At 41.4% G+C, this 18,321-nt stretch overlaps 1 protein-coding gene across 2 annotated transcripts in view; it reads right to left on the reverse strand.

Annotated features, from left to right (window-relative positions):
* LOC138246187 (serine/threonine-protein kinase SBK2-like) overlaps nt 1–18,321 on the reverse strand; it is a 137,516-nt gene that overhangs the window by 14,366 nt on the left and 104,829 nt on the right. The gene's annotated exons all lie outside the window — the stretch shown is intronic.

Genomic DNA, 18,321 nt, shown 5'->3' on the forward strand with positions numbered 1-18,321 from the left:
GGTGATTTTTTAAAGTAGTAGGGCGTAAACGCTAGGGATGAGTGGCACATCAGAAACAAGCGAAGGAGGCAAGCCCGACCGACAAAAGGGGAATTCTAGGGTGCCCCCCTGAGTGAAAATATTTTAAAAAAAGAGTGCCATTTCAATAAAAAACAGTTTTACATGCAATTTGACCTGGGGTTGAGTATTTAAAAAAGTTCTAGCAACTGCTTCCTTACATTGACCTATTTAGGTGAACAATTGTACCTTTTTAGGGTCGAGCCTGCGTTGCAAGCGCTCGCGCATGTTTATCGCAGCGAGGCGCTTTAGGGTTTAGAAAAGGGCTCGGAGCCCTGTCGACGTCACGTCAGTGTTTTTCATTGGTTCGTGGGCTTGCCTAATAAAATTTGCTTGCTTTCATTAGTCGAAGGCATGCATATGTCATGCCTTTTCCAGTGGCTAGCCCTCCTCGAGCGCATCGACCAAGTACAGAAAACATGCGAGGCTCGCTGTTTTCTGTCCGGCTCGTGGACTACTTTTTCTATAATTTACTAGTGCGATTTCGCTTGGCAGAAGTCGAGCGCATTACATAGTTGATTGCACTTTTTCTGGTTACGTACATAAATGCACTTTTGCCGATAGGTGAAAAGTCGGGCTAGGAGTTTACAACGCTATCAGCTCTAACATGAGCAAACGCGAGACCCGTTGCATTGCAAATGCTTGTGTAATTGGACTAGCATACATTTCATTCCACAAGAAGCCTCACAAAAAGGCATCAAATGTCATTATGTACAGTTAAGAGTCACGTGATTTGAGGAAATATGCATGGAATATTTTTAATAGAAACAGTTCAAAGCATCTGTTAATGGCTCTCTACAACACAGTGAGATTGGCCTTTCATAAAATGAAATTAAATTTGCAATAGAACCGATTCGTACCCCCCCCCCCCCCCACACACCCCTAGGATTACTGACTCGAGGTGCTGTCACCACCTGTTTATCAGACTCGTGAGCAAATGATGCAGTTCCAGCGCATCTGAGGGGGTTTTGGACTAGGTTGCAGCTGGATAAACCAGATCCAACCAGCAGCCTCGTGGGGCACCCTACAACAGTTACAATCTCCATAGTCAGGCAGCTTGGGTGATGTGCCAGCTCGAGTCAATGTCAGCGTCAGTGAGCCCAGTCTAAGCATTCTGGGGAGTGTGCTCTGTAAATGACTCAGGACAGAAGTAATCAATTCATATTTTATAGCATTACATTCTCATAATACTGTTTTAATACAAATGTAGTATCTTACTCTCAGCTGCACATGACTTATACACGTGCATTAGAAAACATTGGAGCTATGCTGGCCTAAAAAAAGCACAGAACACTGTGGTGACACTTATTCCACGTGTCACCATTTGTTTTCATGTACAGTTTTATATAGCAAAGGGATTGGGATGCTTTACATGAGCACAGGTTACTATCCACAAGGACACATTCATTTGGTGAGCACAGGGAGATGAAGTAATTTTGACAGAATCACAAGATATTGAGCCAATACCGAGTCTTGAACTTGGTTTCCCAGTAGAAAAACGACAGCTCTGGTCGTAATAACGTTTCCGAAGTTCTCTCCTACATACAAATATGAATGATTATGAACAAGCATGAGACTATTCTTACCTCTAGTTTAGTCTTTGGATGGCATGCAGACCAAGTACTGACCACAAGGCTGTCTATAGTAAGCGTGCCTAGTCTGCTCAGTACGGGACCTCAACCACCACCCGGGCCTGGTTGCACGTGTTCAAAGTGACGGCCTAGCATGCGTGAGATGGTGACTGCTACCTTCACTCCCCTCCTGCACAACGCCATCACTGCCAATGTGCATAAACTAAAAGCAGCGCTGTCCGTCACCATTGAAGAAAAAATACCAATCATTGTGAGGCTTTAAAATAAAGCCACAGAGTGATTGGTCATGTCTTTAATGCTCTGACCCGTGCCCTGCTTTAAATGTGTGGCCTGTAGGGACAGGCCAGTCTGCCCTGACCAATTCAGGCTTTCCTCTCATACTTTTACATGAATAAGAACAAAGCAAGGATTCGTTTGGACAGTTTAACCCAGCGATCCCAAAGAGACCAGGAGGGCTGTGCTGTGCAGACCCTGGCTCGTAAACAAAGCGCTATTTTGAGTCCTGAGGTGTGCATGTCGAGTTGGCCACAGCCAGAGACCTGTCAAACGTGATGTGCTCACTGGACCTCACACCGCCTGTATTGTCAATCAAATTGATTTATTTATGCTGAATTAAACCTCTCTGCTCCCCCCACAGCTACACTGCCTCCCAGGCGCAGTAGACTTTGTTTAGCACTTCATTTTTTAATATAACGTTACTGGTGACTCCACTAAGATGAGGGGGGCTGGGAGGAAGGGAGGCAATGCCCTGCTGCCCCTGAGGAGAAACCACCCCTGCTCCTGCCTCTTTCAGGAAGAGATGTGATTCCCCACCCACAGGCTCCTAAGCAACCCTTCCCCTGGTCAGTTTCCTACTGTTGGTGGTCAGTGCATGAGCCCGTGCTTGGGTCAGTTATTCTGCAGCCAGAGGAAAGGGCTCACAAAAGACAGTCGGTTACAATTCTAACCTAGGTCTGGTGCTGAAAGTAGGTGAGTGGGGTGTAACAGAGGAAATTTGCGGAAGAAATTTGGAGAGGGGCTGGAGTGTGCTTCACTCCTTTGTGGAATCCTACTTGTAATGCCACAAATATTGCTTCTTAATGTTTCTTCTGACAAATGTATGTTCTGGAAATATCAACGTGTAAAAAACCAAAAATCATTAAAAAAAAATGATGTCTTGTGTGCAGAGTTCAAGTTTCTCCATTCCACCTCAACAAGTCCAGGAATAAGCTTTGCATTTTGAGACTTGTCATCCTGGTTTTAAATTGGGCTACCCCAGCATACAGCGAAAAATACTTGAACTGGATGAGGTTTTCGTACATAGGACTGGGTAGGTTGACAGTACCGTGTATGTTTCAGCTTTAGCGATTGAGTTTCTTCACCCATGGTCTGCCCCTTCCTCTACAGAAAACTTCCCAAATAGATGTTTAGTTATAACTTCTTTCTTCATCTCTGTTCTAACCTGTCTCCAGGTTCCTTTAAAACTAGACCTTCCAAAGTGCTGTACTTCAATTTAAGAAGATAATAGAACTGTTAGTGGCTTTAAACTTTCATGCCTTTCTTTATGGCCGTGAGCTCCATTCAGCTGTGTTTAGGTTTCGCCTGCACGGCACTTGTGAAATCCTTCATAATTAAAAAAAATGTAAAAGGGGCTTACAACCCCACATTACTTACCATTCGTAGACTTCACTGGTCACTCTTGTTTTCTTTCTCACTGGTCAGCAGCAACTTCTCAAGTCATCAGGTTGTACTTCCTCTCTTTCCTTGGGTGTTAACTGGAGCTTGGACCAAGTACCTTTTCCTGTTGGCAGTCACTGGCAGCGGCCAGTGTCCTTCCACTGGCCGCACGCTTCCAAGGTACTTTTTTAAAATTTCATCCCCGCACTCCATACAAGTGCATGTGTTCCGTTGTCTTCCTGCACAGGTTTGCATCTTTTAAATTTGGCTTGCACTCTCACTGCCCTCCCCAGCATCCTCGTGCAGATTTACCCTTTCCATTGCCAATTGCTTGTGCTCCCTATCACCTGCCCCGCTCTTGTTTCCCACATTCCCTTGTGATTGTTTACCACCCACCTCCCACTGTGCATTTTTTTTATTTAACTTTTTTTTTTTTGCAATCTTAGATAGAAAAAACTCGACCCAAAGGTATTTGGATGGATTGCATTACAGACAGACATATTCACAGGCATGAAGCAAATAAGTGATTTGGCCAGAATCACAGCCCACTGTGAAGACTCAAACCTGGTCCCCTGGCTTCACGGTCAGCTATTCTTGCCTTTACACCACATTCTCTTCCCTCTCCATATCCGCTCTATATTAATAAACATCAAAACAATTAAGTTGGCAGTGATGCACTTTGATGCTTACAGACACACTGCATATATATCACCCGCCTAAAGGTAAATGATGCTTGAATGTCATAGGGGTAAGAGAGATGTTTCAACGGAAGCTTCTTTTGCAATGAATAGTTAAACACCCACGCATATTGAGAAGTTTGTTTTCTCTCAACTTGTGTGGCGGGGACAGCAAGTGATAGGAGGTAGGTTGGAAGGGAAGCCAAGGGCCCACGGCTGAATGGTTTCTTTGTGTAGGCTGGAATTATGTTGTAGCCCCCACCACTTTCATCCATCACAAAAAACACATTAACAAAGCCAAATAGCTCTCACATAAGGCAAGAACTATTATGCTTTATCAATGTTTATTTAGACATAATGCACATCATGTGAGCTGCTGTGCAACATGGCTTCATGAAAAACAAAGCACTATAATGTGATTCAACTCTGGCTGTGTTGTAGCACTTTCTTTTACTTTACCTTAAGCCATATTTTACAGCAGCCAACACTGCTGTGCAATATGTCTAAATAAACATTGGCAAAGCCAAGAGATCTCACGTAGGTGAAACCTATTGGCTTTGACATTGGATGTTTTCAATGCTGGTAGACCTTGGCAGTCTGTGACTCGACACATGGAGCAGCTTACTCCTTGTCGTCTTGCCTCTTCAACTCGGGGTGACTGGTCTGGTAACCTTGGCTCTGTAGGGAAGTGTGTGTTTAGCAGCTGTGTAACACAAGCCCCTTTGGTACGAGGAGGGGCACAATCCTTCAGGGGGTACCCCAACTCTTCATGGGGACCCATTTAGCCTAGAGATCAATGAATATCCATGAGGTATGGGTCACTCAGGTCACTCTTCACATTATGCAGGGGGACGCCATAATTTCATCATTTTTGATTACACCACTGGCTGCTAGTGGAAAGGCTCATGGGCCTTTTGGGGGTACAGCCTATCAAAGGATCTTTCTCTGGGGGAATTCAGGTGTTGGCAGGAAGGCACACAGGGTTTGCAATGTTGTTGTCTTTTTGTTGTCCTCGACCTCGGGGGGATCTCCTAGTGGCAGGCACACAGGCCTAAGGATGTTGGCAGTGGTGATGATTGTATCCCTCACAAATTCAAGGTCTACTGGGCAAGCACAAACAGCTCCTGGGTTCCTGATGATGCTGGCACCCTTCAGTGAGAAGCCACATTTTGGAGCAGTGTTAGGAAAGGAGAGAAATGTTGGACAGGCTGTGCTCCATTCACAGTCAGCCCCACCAGCTTTTTGTCCTTCTTCTGCATCTCTTTCCAGTGCTTGCAAGTAGAATCTCACCTGGAGCTAGTCAGTAATCACAGGGCTTCGATTTTCACCATCTGGTGAACATAGCTCCTCATTTTAGCACGTGGTATAGCTATACTAATGTTCTGGACTTAACAAGGCAGGTTTATAAACTTATTCAGTTTGCGGACACTGCAAAGTATTTTTCTCAGTCTTAGAATATATTTCATACTCCTTTAGAGGAAACAACCAAATATTTCTACCTCTGATAGTACACTGATGGACAGGTCTGTATCAAGTTAAAAGGTAAACTTCCAAAAAGCCAAAGGCTCCCACGTATATCCAGAAACAGTGAAAAGTGGTTGCAGGCCAACTAACCTCCCAGAGTAAAAGTTTTCTACAAAGTTTTGGAAGGAACTATTCATTAAAAAGTGAAGCTTTCTGTGGGTGTACAGTTCAATGACTAGATACTTTGTTGGTCTGGTTTTCTTTGAACCAACAGGCATTTCATAATGTATAATGCACTTTATGGATTAGAGCCACGCAACCTTTTACAGGCTTTGTGGGGTGCTTGCTTGCCCAGCAGAACAGGACACAAGATGCGTGGGATGAGTGTGGACCACTAGTCCTTTGAGAAGGTGTGCATCTATGGCCATGTCCTTAACAGCAGTTGTTTATTCTGAAAATGCACTTCTCTGGCCACCGTTTGACCTGCTGAAACTGCCCTCATCCTGGGAAATGGCACCTTGCTACTACAATTAAATTTATGTGGATCAAAACAAGACACACAATCTTTGACTTTTAAGATGGAGTCTGCAGGGGTGAGCAAAAAGGAGAGCAGCGAGGGGAACAACAGGGAAAAGGAAGGCAGCATCTTTGACTGCTACCAAAGACTAAAGAACACCGTAAAACATTACAGTCTACATAGAAGGAAGCCAAATCTAGTGTTTCCCCACGTTTCATGTATCCGAGCACTCGTACACACACCTCTTACACCTAACTGTAATCAGATAGAGCTAGTAGACGGTCTTCCCATTGGGATGCAGTTACAAAGGCATGTAATCCACAACTGTTGATCAGCTGTCACCAACCATTAATTGCATCATGGCATGGTCATTGAAACTGTAGTCACCAATGATGAAAAGAAGTACCACTTTCAGTGTAGCCCTACCACTCATGAGTCTAACACCCTTTGGGTGAGAAGCAGCCATAAAAATGGAGCGCACCTGTCAGGAGACTCAGGGCATGTAGGAAAGCATGCCAGGTCAACCAGAAAGAGAAAACAAGAAAGCGGATGTCAAATAGCTACTGTGCCAGGAAAATTTTACTGAACAGGATATGAGTGATTTGAGTTTGATAGGTTTGTGGTAACTGTACAGTTCAATAACTTATTCGGTCATTACACCTGCTTCAGAGAAGTTATGGTCGTTGCTGGCTGTTGGTGAACCAATCAGGGAGTTTAACTCAGGCTAGGGGAGCCATGGGTTGCTCAAGAGAGATGTAGACTGCCTGTGCGAGACAGGTCTTGTCTGAGGCAATTTCCACAAAAGAGCGAATGTTTCAACCTTTCTATTAGTTTTGATAAAGCTTCAGCAATTTAACTAATGCAAGTGTAAACATTAACCTCAGAGCAACAGAGGTCTATGAACAATCAACAAAACAACATGTATCACTGCCATGCAAGCTGTAGTGGGCGAGGATTAGAACTGGGTTGTGGAAGTAGGGCGTCGCTGAGCATGAGCATTGCTATTTGTCCCTGTGTGGATAATCAGAACGTTTCAAAGATTAGCAACAAGGAGCTGTCTTGAAAACACAAGGTGTGCTGAGGTCAGATAATGTGTGAACGAATGAGGATTAAAGGTGAGGATTGGGGGGCGTGGCTGGAGGTCACGCAAGATGGCTGCTGCTCTTTAGAGCTCTGTGAGGCTTCAGCACTTCCTGGAAAGAAGGAGATGTTTTCACATCAAAATGATTAATTTCTTCAGCATTTTTTAGCACTAGCTCTGCTACTGCTTAAATATGCCTTTATCTTACAGAGACATCGAGTTTTGAAGTAATTTCAGAGACTTCATGTGAGGGCCTGAGGTAATTATTTATCTGCGTCATTTGTCATTTGCCTTTCACTCCATAAGCCTCTGCACAAACCTAAACTTTCACAGAGATGTTTCTATTTGACTTTTAACTGCTTGCCTGGATGTGATTCTACAAATCTAGTTTCCTCTGCAATGGAATATTTATTACCTTCTGACAGCCAGCTGCACTTTTGACCTCTCTCTTCAAACACATTTAGCTGAGGTTTTCAACTTTCAGTATTCACTGGCAGCTCTGGTCAAGGAGCTCTTTCAAATTGCTCTTCATAACATGGTAAATGCTTTCCTTTGACGGAGGGGTTCCCTTAAAACTAGTCACCGATTGTTTGACTATATGCAGTAAAGTGCTTTGCTCTTGTGGTATTCTGTCATGCCTGTTATGAGAGAATAATTTAGGATTTTCTATTTATATATTTTTCATTATATTTTGCACTGTTGTTGGAAACTTCTGGCAGCAGCTTCTCATCATAATATAATTTCATCAACACCTCACATTGCTGGCTTCCTATTATCAAATTGCTCCTGGCTTTTATGGGGAGACCACATAATTCTCAGAGTTGCCAGTCATCATCTTTCTCCAAGTCTAATAATCCTCTTCGAGTGGTGCGCACACATATAACTAAATCTTCTCTACCATCAGCTTTAACAATGGATAGTGCTGCAGTCTTTTTAAAGGATAGTGCCTCTTCATCTCATGCTGCTGGCGCAGTTGCGAAAAAAACATCTAATACCTCCTCCGTCAAGCGCCGAAAAAAAGACCTTGATTCTCCCTCAAAATCACCTACACATCTTACTCTTGATGATGTCATGGAGGAATTGCGTGCACTAAAGCCCTTTATGATGGACACTAATGCCTCTTTGCAACGTATTGAGGAGCAATGGTCCCAACACGAACAACAAATTTGTACTCTGGAACAGAGAGTCAGTAGCCTTGAAGATTGTAACACTGTCAATCTTCAGATCTCTAAAGACGTAGCTCAACTTAAAAGGCTTACCGAAAACTTAGAAAACAGAAATAGGAGAAATAATCTTCACCTTTTTGGGATTCCAGAAGGTTCTGAAGGCTCTAACATGATTGCATTCCTTCAAACAGCAATACCTTCAATTCTTCGTTTGCCTCCTACCTCTCCCCTCTCTATCCAACGGGCACATCGTTTAGGTTCACAGACTTCAACTGGCCCTCGTGCACATCCTAGAGGAATTATTATTCTCTTTCTCTAATTTACTGACTTGATGCAAATACTCTCGGAAGCCAAAAAGATGGGCTCTTTGCGATGGTCAGGTCATAAAGTGTTTTTCACACAAGACTTCTCTCCTGCAACAGCTGCACGTCGCAAACAGTTTTTGGACTTACGTCCACAACTCAAATCCTTGAATATCCGATATGGTCTTCTTCACCCAAGCCTTTTCAAAATTACATTCAAGGACAAATCTTACTCGTTTGAGGAACCTTCAGCACTACAAACGTTTATTAACCAACACAAAACAGAAGCAATGGAACTAGGAGCATCTGCAATTACTTGAAGATATAATTTAATTTGTCTTTAATGTCCTTTCTTTTTTTTTTTTTTCCTCTGGACAGTTTAATAGTAATCATTATGTTTAATATTTATATCCATGGTTTTCCTTCTCTGCATATTCTTATTTTCTTATATATATATATATTTTTTTTAGGTAGTGTTCTTTGTGCAATCCTCATGTTCCTTTCCCAACCGTATCCCTTTCTCACCATCCAAACTGTTCTCCTACACGTTCCACTGGTAAGCTTTGATTTTTATTGTTTTTCATGTCACAGTCCTTTACTGTAGTTATTACGTTATCTGGTCTCCTGAATGGTACATTTTTCGTTTGTATGTTTTTTTTTTCTTCCATGAAACTCGCCTTGATATGTTTTAATATCTTATATCACTTTTCTTGTGCTAAAGCCACTCTTGCCTGTCTTTTCAGGTTCTCCGCTGTCCCTCTACCTTTCGGGATATTCACTTTCTATCTTGTTTTCTTTAGCTTTCGTGGACTTTAGTCCCTGTATTGCCACATCCATGTATATACAACTTCTGGAGGTCATCTTCCTCCTTTTCTTTTTCTTTACTAGCTTGTTTCTTTCCCATTTCTTTGCTTTCGCAAAATTGATATGCCTAGTTTTTTCCTTGTTACAGCAGTTGTTTATTAATACTTTTTGTTATGCAACTTAGAACTGTTATTTTGAATGTTAAGGGGCTTAGGGCCAGATGTAGGTAGCCTTTTGCCCCTCGCAAACGGCGAAAAATGCAGTTTGCGAGGCACAAAAGGCCTTCCGCGATGCAGCCGACTCGCAAAATGTTATTCCGACTCGCAAATAGGAAGGGGTGTTCCCTTCCTATTTGCAACCGCATCGCGATGTAGAGTTGATTTGTGACCGCGAAAGCGGTCGCAAATCAATTCGCAGTTACCATCCACTTGAAGTGGATGGTAACTCATTCGCAAAAGGGAAGGGGTCCCCATGGGGCCCCTTCCCCTTTGTGAATGCCCACAAAAATATTTATTCAGAGCAGGCAGTGTTCCTATGGACCACTGCCTACTCTGAAAAAAACGAAACCAAATGGTTTCGGAATTTTTTCTTTTTGAAGCTCGTTTTCCTTTAAGGAAAGCAGACTGCAAAGAGAAAAAAAAACTGCTTTATCAAAAAAGCAGTCACGGACATGGTGGTCTGCTGTCTCCAGCAGGCCACCATCCCCGTGAGTGCCTAGACTCGCTATGGGGTCGCAAACTGCGACCCACCTCATGAATATTCACGAGGTGGGTCTTTGCGACCCTATAGCGAGTCGCAGAAGGTGTCTGAAACACCTTTCTGCATCTCGGATTGCGAGTTGCAATTCGCGAGTCGATATGACTCGCAAATTGCAACTCGCAATCTGATACCTACCTACATCTGGCCCTTAAACACCCCATTAAACGTCAGCATGTCTTATCTCACCTAGCTTGTTTGAAATGCCACATTGCTTTGTTGCAAGAGACTCACCTCAACGAATCTGAGGCAATGAAGCTTAAAAAACAATGGGTATGGGACATTTTCTACTCCCCTTCCATCACAAACAAAAATGGGGTAATTATACTCTGTCATAAATCTCTTAAACCTACCATAATTTCACAGCATCAAGATACAGAAGGTCGCTGGGTACTTGTTACATTTACAATTGACAATATTTCTCTTACTATCCTAAATATATACGGCCCCACACATCCAGATCCAAATTTTTGGAAGAATCTTTCACATATTGTCTCTGAACATTCCTCAAAAATTTACTAATAGGTGGTGACTGCAACAAAATTCTCGATCCATTTTTGGACAGACGTTCCACGTCACGTTTCATTCCACATGCCTCCCACAAAGCTTTTAAAAACTTTATTTTACAGCATTCTCTCTCTGATTCCTGGAGAGTATGCAATCCCGACCTCTTGGAATACTCTTTTTATTCTCCTACCCACCATTCCCATTATAGGCTTGATTATATTTTTCTGACTAAAGGTTTATTGCAACATATGGTCAACTCTGAAATTGGTGCTATTTTGATCTCAGATCACACACCTGTGATTACTGACCTTGATCTTTTTCTCAATGGTTCTAAAACATCTTCATGGAGGTTTAATAACTCTCTACTTTCAGATGCTACTTTTATCACTTCCTACAGTAAGTTTATAGAAGAATACTTTCACATCAACAATAGTGATCAACTATCATTTCATTTTGTGTGGGATGCATTCAAAGCAGCCTGTAGGGGTTTCATCATAAGTTATGCTCACTCCAAAAAAAAGTCTGCTCAACAAAAATCGACTTCCATCCTTGAAAATATAAACTCCCTAGAACATGAATACTATACTCACAAAACTATTAAATCACATCTTGAAGCACTAGTCTCAGCTAAAATGGAGTTTAACCAATATACCACTGAACAAGCATTTGGCACCCTCCTGAAAATAAATGCCAGATATTATGGTGGTAACAATAAAGCTGGTTCTCTTCTAGCTCGATATTTGAAACAAAGAAAAGAAAAAACAACTATTAAATCTATCACAGATAACAATGGTGTTAAACACTTTAGAGATAAAGATATAGCATTGTGTTTCGCTTCTTACTATAAGGACCTGTTCACTCCAGAACACATACCAACAGTTGAATCTCTCAACCAATATTTCGATAATCTCAAACCAAGAGACCCATGGCAGATTGACCTCTCATCTTTAGACCAACCCCTACAACTTACCGAACTATATACAGCTTTACAATCTCTCCCCAAGGGTAATGCTCCAGGCCCAGAAGGGCTTCACAGTAGAATTCTTTATTCAGTTTGCTAAGTCTCTTTTCCCCAAACTCTTTCAATTACTTAATCACTTTATAATGTCAGGTTCTGCATCTGGCTCATTTACGGAGGCCTTGATTTGTCTTATTCCCAAAAAAGATCGGGATGCGACTGACTGTAAAAATTATAGACCCATATCTTTAATTAATACTGATTGTAAACTCTATGCCAAAGTTTTTGCTCTCCGTTTACTCCCATATATACCTGACCTTATTGATTCTCATCAATCTGGTTTTATCCCTAATAGAAATGTAGCAGATAATTCCCATACTTTTTTAAATATTATTAACAAGGCATCTAAACTTAAGATTCCTCTGGCAGCTTTATCATTGGATGCGGAAGAGGCCTTTGATAGGGTCTACTGGGGTTTCTTGTCGAAAGCATTGGAATGGCATGGACAAGGTACTAAATTCCGACATTTTATATCCATTCTTTATTCCTCACCATGTTCCTCGGTTATAACAAATGGTATCCGATCTCCTTTTTTCCCTCTTAAAAGGGGTATGCGTCAGGGATGCCCATTATCTCCTTTACTATTTATTTTGGCTCTCGAACCTTTTCTATACCAATTAAAAACGTCTGAACAATTTACGGAGTTTCAAATTAATAATGCACACATCAAATTTATGTCATATGCTGCTGATATTCTTTTGTTCATGTCTCACCCTGACACTTCTCTTCCTGCATTCCTGCATGAGCTCAACTTATATTCTGATGTATCTGGCTATAAACTTAATATAGACAAAACAGTGGTCTTACCACTTAATGCTTATTGCATTGGAGAAGTGTGGCACAATGGTTAGAGCGGCAGACCCTGAAGCAGAGATCTGGCTCAAGACCTGCTTCGGCAGGTCTTGGGCTCAATTCCCTTGGACCAGATAATTCTCGCCTTGGTGCCTAATCTAATTAATGAGTGCAACTCTGGGCAATAGCTTGCTTAATCTCTACAATGGCCCCAACAGCGCTTGGATGCCTGGCTTCTCTCTGGGGGTGCCCAGGAGTTGCCACCTCACAGGGAAAAGCCAAGAGGGGTTCCATAGTGGTATGAGTACAGCACCTTGAGACCCTAACTGGTGAGTAGTGCACTATACAAGTGTAAAGTTTATTGCACTGGCTCTGTATTCCTTGATGCAGGATTATCTTGGAATTCTTCTAAGATTAAATGCCTGGGGGTATGGTACTGCACTACTCTCAAGGATACATTAAGGACTAATTTAGAAATCTTATCTGCAAAGCTTGTAGATCTCACACAGAAATGGTCTCCGTTATATCTCACGTGGTGGGGCAGCTTGGACACCATTAAGATGATGCTTCTCCCTATCATTAACTTCTTCCTTATGATGCTTCCTATTAAAATACCTAAACTATTTTTTAGTTCAATTGATAAAATTCTATCCAAGTTCCTGTGGAACGGTAAACAATCCAGAATCTCTCTCTCGAAATTAAAACTTCCTAAAGTACAAGGTGGAGTTAATTTCCCTGACTTTATAACTTATCACAAATCTTTTGGCATTAAGCAAATACATCCCTATTTATCTACACTCAATGATGCCCCTCAAAAGCTATGGTTCTCTTTGGAGGAAACATTTATTTCTCCCTTTTCCCATAAACAAATTATAATTATGTCTAACCCCCCAAAATTCTGGTTGCCCAGCACTATCTCCTATTCAGTCAACTTACTGAAACCTTTTTTTATTTCGCATCTTACCCCCATTAATCAATTCTCTAACAGTCCTATTTGGCACAATAGTTCGCTTAGGAAACAAGGTAAAACCTTGTGTTGGAAGGCTTGGATGACGAAATGTATTCTTCTCATTTCCCAATTATATCATAAAGACTCTATCATCCCTTTTACTACTCTCTAAGCAATTTATAATCTCCCTATTCGCATGAAATCCCAATATATCATTCTTTCTACTTTAGTCCAAGAGGCCCACAATAAACGTATACATCATAATCATTCTTCTCTTGCATCATCTCCACACCCGATTGTAACTTCTAATTATCCTAGGGCAGCTGGAATTTATAAACTTTTAAGAATATCTGTTTTACCTAGACTCAAATCACCTATTGAGACATTGTGGGAATCAGATCTTGGTGTTGTTTGGCCAACTTCTTTATGGGATAGAATATGGTATAAGATACATTCCACTGCATGCACTGCAAGCCTCACACGGACCCTATATATTTTTTTATAATAGACTTTTCTAAACTCCTGCACGCCTTTACAAACTCAAACTTGCACAAAATGACAATTGTTGGCGCTGCCACACTCAGCAGGGTACTGACTTTCACATGTTTTTTTCCTGTCCATCCCTATCTACTTTTTGGTCTTCCTTATGGTCTTGCATTTCAGCAATAGCTCAGATCTCCTTACCAATGTCATATGAATGACTGTTTTTGGGTGGTATACACGATATCTGGAGTTCATTCCGGCCTCTTGGAAAATTGGTGGACCTTTTGCTTTCTATTGCAATCTCTATTATTACTTCTAACTGGAAATCTTCAGAGAACATTACTCTCAGACAGTGGTGGAATTCTGTATGTTATCATCATAGACTTGACAGCTACAAGCTTGATTCAACAAGAACTTTCTTCAAACGTCATCAGCTATGGTTGCCATTAAGTAACTATCTCTCACGCACTGCGAAGGAAATTGATTTTTCTCCTCCTTTTTAAAAAATGTCAATATATTTCCTGTTTTTCTTCTTATATATACTTATTTAATCTTACATTCGCTGTAACTGATGTCTATTACTCTCTCTCCACATGGCTATCACTTGATTCCCTTTACTATCCCTATAGCTCTTCTCCCTCTCCCTCTCTCTTTCTTCTTTCTTTATTCAAACTTGGAGTCTTTGATACTATAGTGCTGTACATGCCTAATTCATGTACATGTTTAATATGCATTTATAAGTACAATATTCCTTATGCATATATATTCACAACTGCATATCTCTGTCCTGGCAATGTTAAGGTAAATGTTCTTGTATTTGACTCAATAAAAAACATCTTTAAAAAAAAAAAAAGAGGATTGACTTGCCTTGGCAGAGCTAGCCATTACATACCAGCTTCTGGTATGTAAAAGCAGGGAGTCTCAAGATCAGGATTAGATGCAGAATTTGTGCTTCACAGTGATGTCTGAAATGGCACAGTAGATCAGGGCTGAACAGTGCAGGCGGATTTGGGATGCCAAGTGCAGCAGGAAAGGTTTTTGTGTTAGACCAGCCAAACTGTCAACCCATAAAATGGTTTCTTCTGTAGGTATCGTATTCATCTCCATAAGTGCACATCCACAGAGGTGAATGGTGACAGCATATGGAACACAGCCAACAAGTGGACCTCAGAGTACTTCATCTCAAGCAGATCCACTATTGTGAGAGAAGCTGAATGCAGCTCTATTGACATTCACAAAAGGTTTTGATGGCGCATAATACCCCATAGACTCTAATTAGTACCCAGTTTTACTCTGATCAGTCGTGTTTCTAAATTACTTCAATAGCAGCTTCGTGCATCCAGGATTTAGTGACAATGTAAAGAATGCAAGTGCCCACTCTAGGTTCTAGCTACTCTGACTCTGCTGGTGTTTATTGCCACTTAAAAACAATATAATCCTCTGTTTATGCAAACTATTGGTGCACACAGAGCGGGCAACAGTCCACCAGAACTGACTTACAATCAATAAATAACTCATCTAATTTTATTGATTGTATTTAATTAAAATGTTATAAAGGCTGGACCACGTCTTAGGGACATTGTCACGCTGTACATCTTGACATAATCTTTTGAAAGTCTCCGTTGAAATAATAACAAATGGGACTTGATGAGAGATGTGGCAAAAAAGCACAGTAAAGTCAACTCATAGTAATGATGATTAGTCGGCAATGGGACTTTGAGGCAACAGCTAAACAAATACAACAAGCATTTACAATGCAAAGGATCTCGCATTTGCTCGACTTAAAGTTATTAGCATTGTAAAATCCTAACCGTACTTTTATTGCCACATAAAATGAAAATGAAAAGCAACACAGTTTTACATAAGAGACCTGATTTAAAGAGCCACACCATGAGAGTGAAGGAGCACACAAAATGAAACAGAAGTTTGCTCGCAGTCAAACGTTTCGGCAGCGAGATCACGCTGTATAGGAAATAAAAATAAAAAGTAGTCCACAAATCATGCTGAAAACATGGAGCCTTGTATTTTTTCAGTAGTTGGCCGGTGCACTCAAGGAGGGCTAAACACCAAAAAGGGCATTACATATGCATGCCTTTCACAAATAAAATCAAGCAATTTTTAAAAGGCAAGCCCACAAACTGACGAAACTGATTAGCGTGCGGTGGACGTGGGTAAAAGTCCACAGAGAGATTACAGCAGGCTAGAGTGCTTGCACGCTCAACCCTAATAAAAACTAGTGGCCCGTCCTGTAGCACTGTCAAAGGAAATGAGTCATAAAGGATATTCAAGGAACAGAGGTGGTCTTGCTGTTTAAGGCATAGCTTACTGCCTTCTTTTTTATGAAGTTTTTCAGTTCACTCTTGAATACCTTCAGATTGAGCATATTCCTCATAGTGAGTTGGAGGAAGTTTCAAAACTTTGGGGCTGCTTCAAAGAAAGCTGTTGGAAGGGTTTTTGTTTTAGAGATTTCAAAGAGTTTTGATTCTTGGAAGTGCCACCAGAAATCTCGATGTGCCATTTCATGTATTTAAGATTTTTTAAATGGACAGCCTTGTAGGTTATAATCATGAATTTATATTGACATCATGCTTCCAGGTGGAGCTGTCTGGCATAATTTAATACTGGGGCTATATGGCATAATTGGTGGTTTTACTTTGATTTGGTCTAGATTATTTGCATGCATTTATCTTCTAAGGATCTGATTCTGGAGTACTGTTTTGGATCCTCAATCTATTGGTGATAATCCACATTATGATTGTTCAAGATGTCTTCATATTTAGACTGAACAACAGGAGAACAAGGAAACATCACTATGCTACTCCCTACAGAGTAGGGTAGGAAAGGGTGTGGAAGTTGTGTATTTGAATTTTATTTTACTGATAGAAATATAATGAAAACAATTTCATTACTAAGTCCCCAACTGCCACTCTCTTTTGCATGATATCAAGGAAACTGTGACGGCCAATGTTGTTGACCTTCACAGAGAGATCCGGATGGACACGCCCTGACTGTCCAAGGTCTATGATGTTGTGGGTATCATCCACATTTAGAGGGTAACAGTTTCTGTAGTGTTGCAAACCTGATTTGAAATCAGCTACTAGGTTATTTCCTGCTACACAGTGTCAGTTGGTTTGCGAACCAGTTTTACAGAAGTTTGGCTTGGAATGGAAGATGGGTCATGGGTCTAGAACTTTTTGGATCCAGGGGATTAGTTCTGTGCCCCTTAGGTAGAGGGTTGAAATGATTAGCTTTTATTGAGTCAGGATATATGCCCTGCAAAAATATGCCATAAATCACTTAAAACTATATATTATGTCAATTCAAGATTAGCTTGGTCTGTACAACCGACTTGGAGAGTATAATACTTTCAGTGGGTTTGAAGTTCAACCATCTCTCTTTGATGTAGTGTTAGACCTGGAATCCTTGGCGTGGTTTCCCCCTGTCTTTTTGCCTCTGCCGCCTGTATTTTTGACTGTGTGCTGTATTTCGTTTTTGCTGGTTTTGGTACTCTGGGCAATTTACAACTGCTGATTGGTGCTAAAGTGCAAGTGCTGCCTGTGTAAATTGTGATTATGATTAGTTATCCATGATTGGCATATTTAAATTGCTAGTAAGTCCTTGGAATAGCGCACTATGTGTGCCCAGGACCTGTAAATCAAATGTTACTCGTGGGCCTGCGGCACTGATTGTGTCACCCACATGAGTAGCCCTGTAAACATGTCTCAGACCTGCCATTGCAGTGTCTGTGTGTGCAGTTTTAAACTGCCATGTCGACCTGTCAAGTGCATCCACTTACCAGGCCCAAACCTTCCCTTTTAGTACATGTAAGGAACCCATAAGGTAGGCCTAAGGTAGCCCCATGGGCAGGGTGCAGTGTAGGTAAAAGGTAGGACATGTAATGGTGTATTTTACATGTCCTGATAGTAAAATACTTCGAAAATCAGTTTTCACTATTGCAAAGCCTATCTCTCTCATAGAGTAACATGGGGATTGCCTTGAAAGGTCGCTTAACTGTAATTTCCTATTGGGAGCAAAGAGAGATTTGGAGTTTTCGGTCTCATAACACATCATTTTAAAATACATCTTTTCATGAAGATGTTTTTTAAAAAGCATGTTTGAAAATGCCACTTTTAGAAAGTGGACATTCTCTTGCTCAACCATTCTGTGCCTCTTGCCTTGCTGTGGAATACATGTCTGGGTCAGGATGACAGTTGAGCTGGTTGTGAACTCACCCTAGAGAGTCACAGAAAGGGAGCTGAGGTGTGCCCACCTGATGGGTCTTTCTGGACTAGAGTGGTAGGATGAGCTGACACATGCACCTGAATAGGGCTCCGCCTGTCCTTACACAAAGCAGTCTCCAACCCCTTGGAGTGTGTCTGGGGCCAGGGCAGGAAAGGCAGGGACTTGTGCACTACAAAGACTCTCCTTTGAAGTTTGCCTACTTCAAAGGCAGAAATGAGCATAAGTATTGGACCCAAAACCCCAGACTTTTATGACACT

The sequence above is a fragment of the Pleurodeles waltl genome, chromosome 7, assembly GCF_031143425.1.
Source record: "Pleurodeles waltl isolate 20211129_DDA chromosome 7, aPleWal1.hap1.20221129, whole genome shotgun sequence".
NCBI lineage: Eukaryota > Metazoa > Chordata > Amphibia > Caudata > Salamandridae > Pleurodeles > Pleurodeles waltl.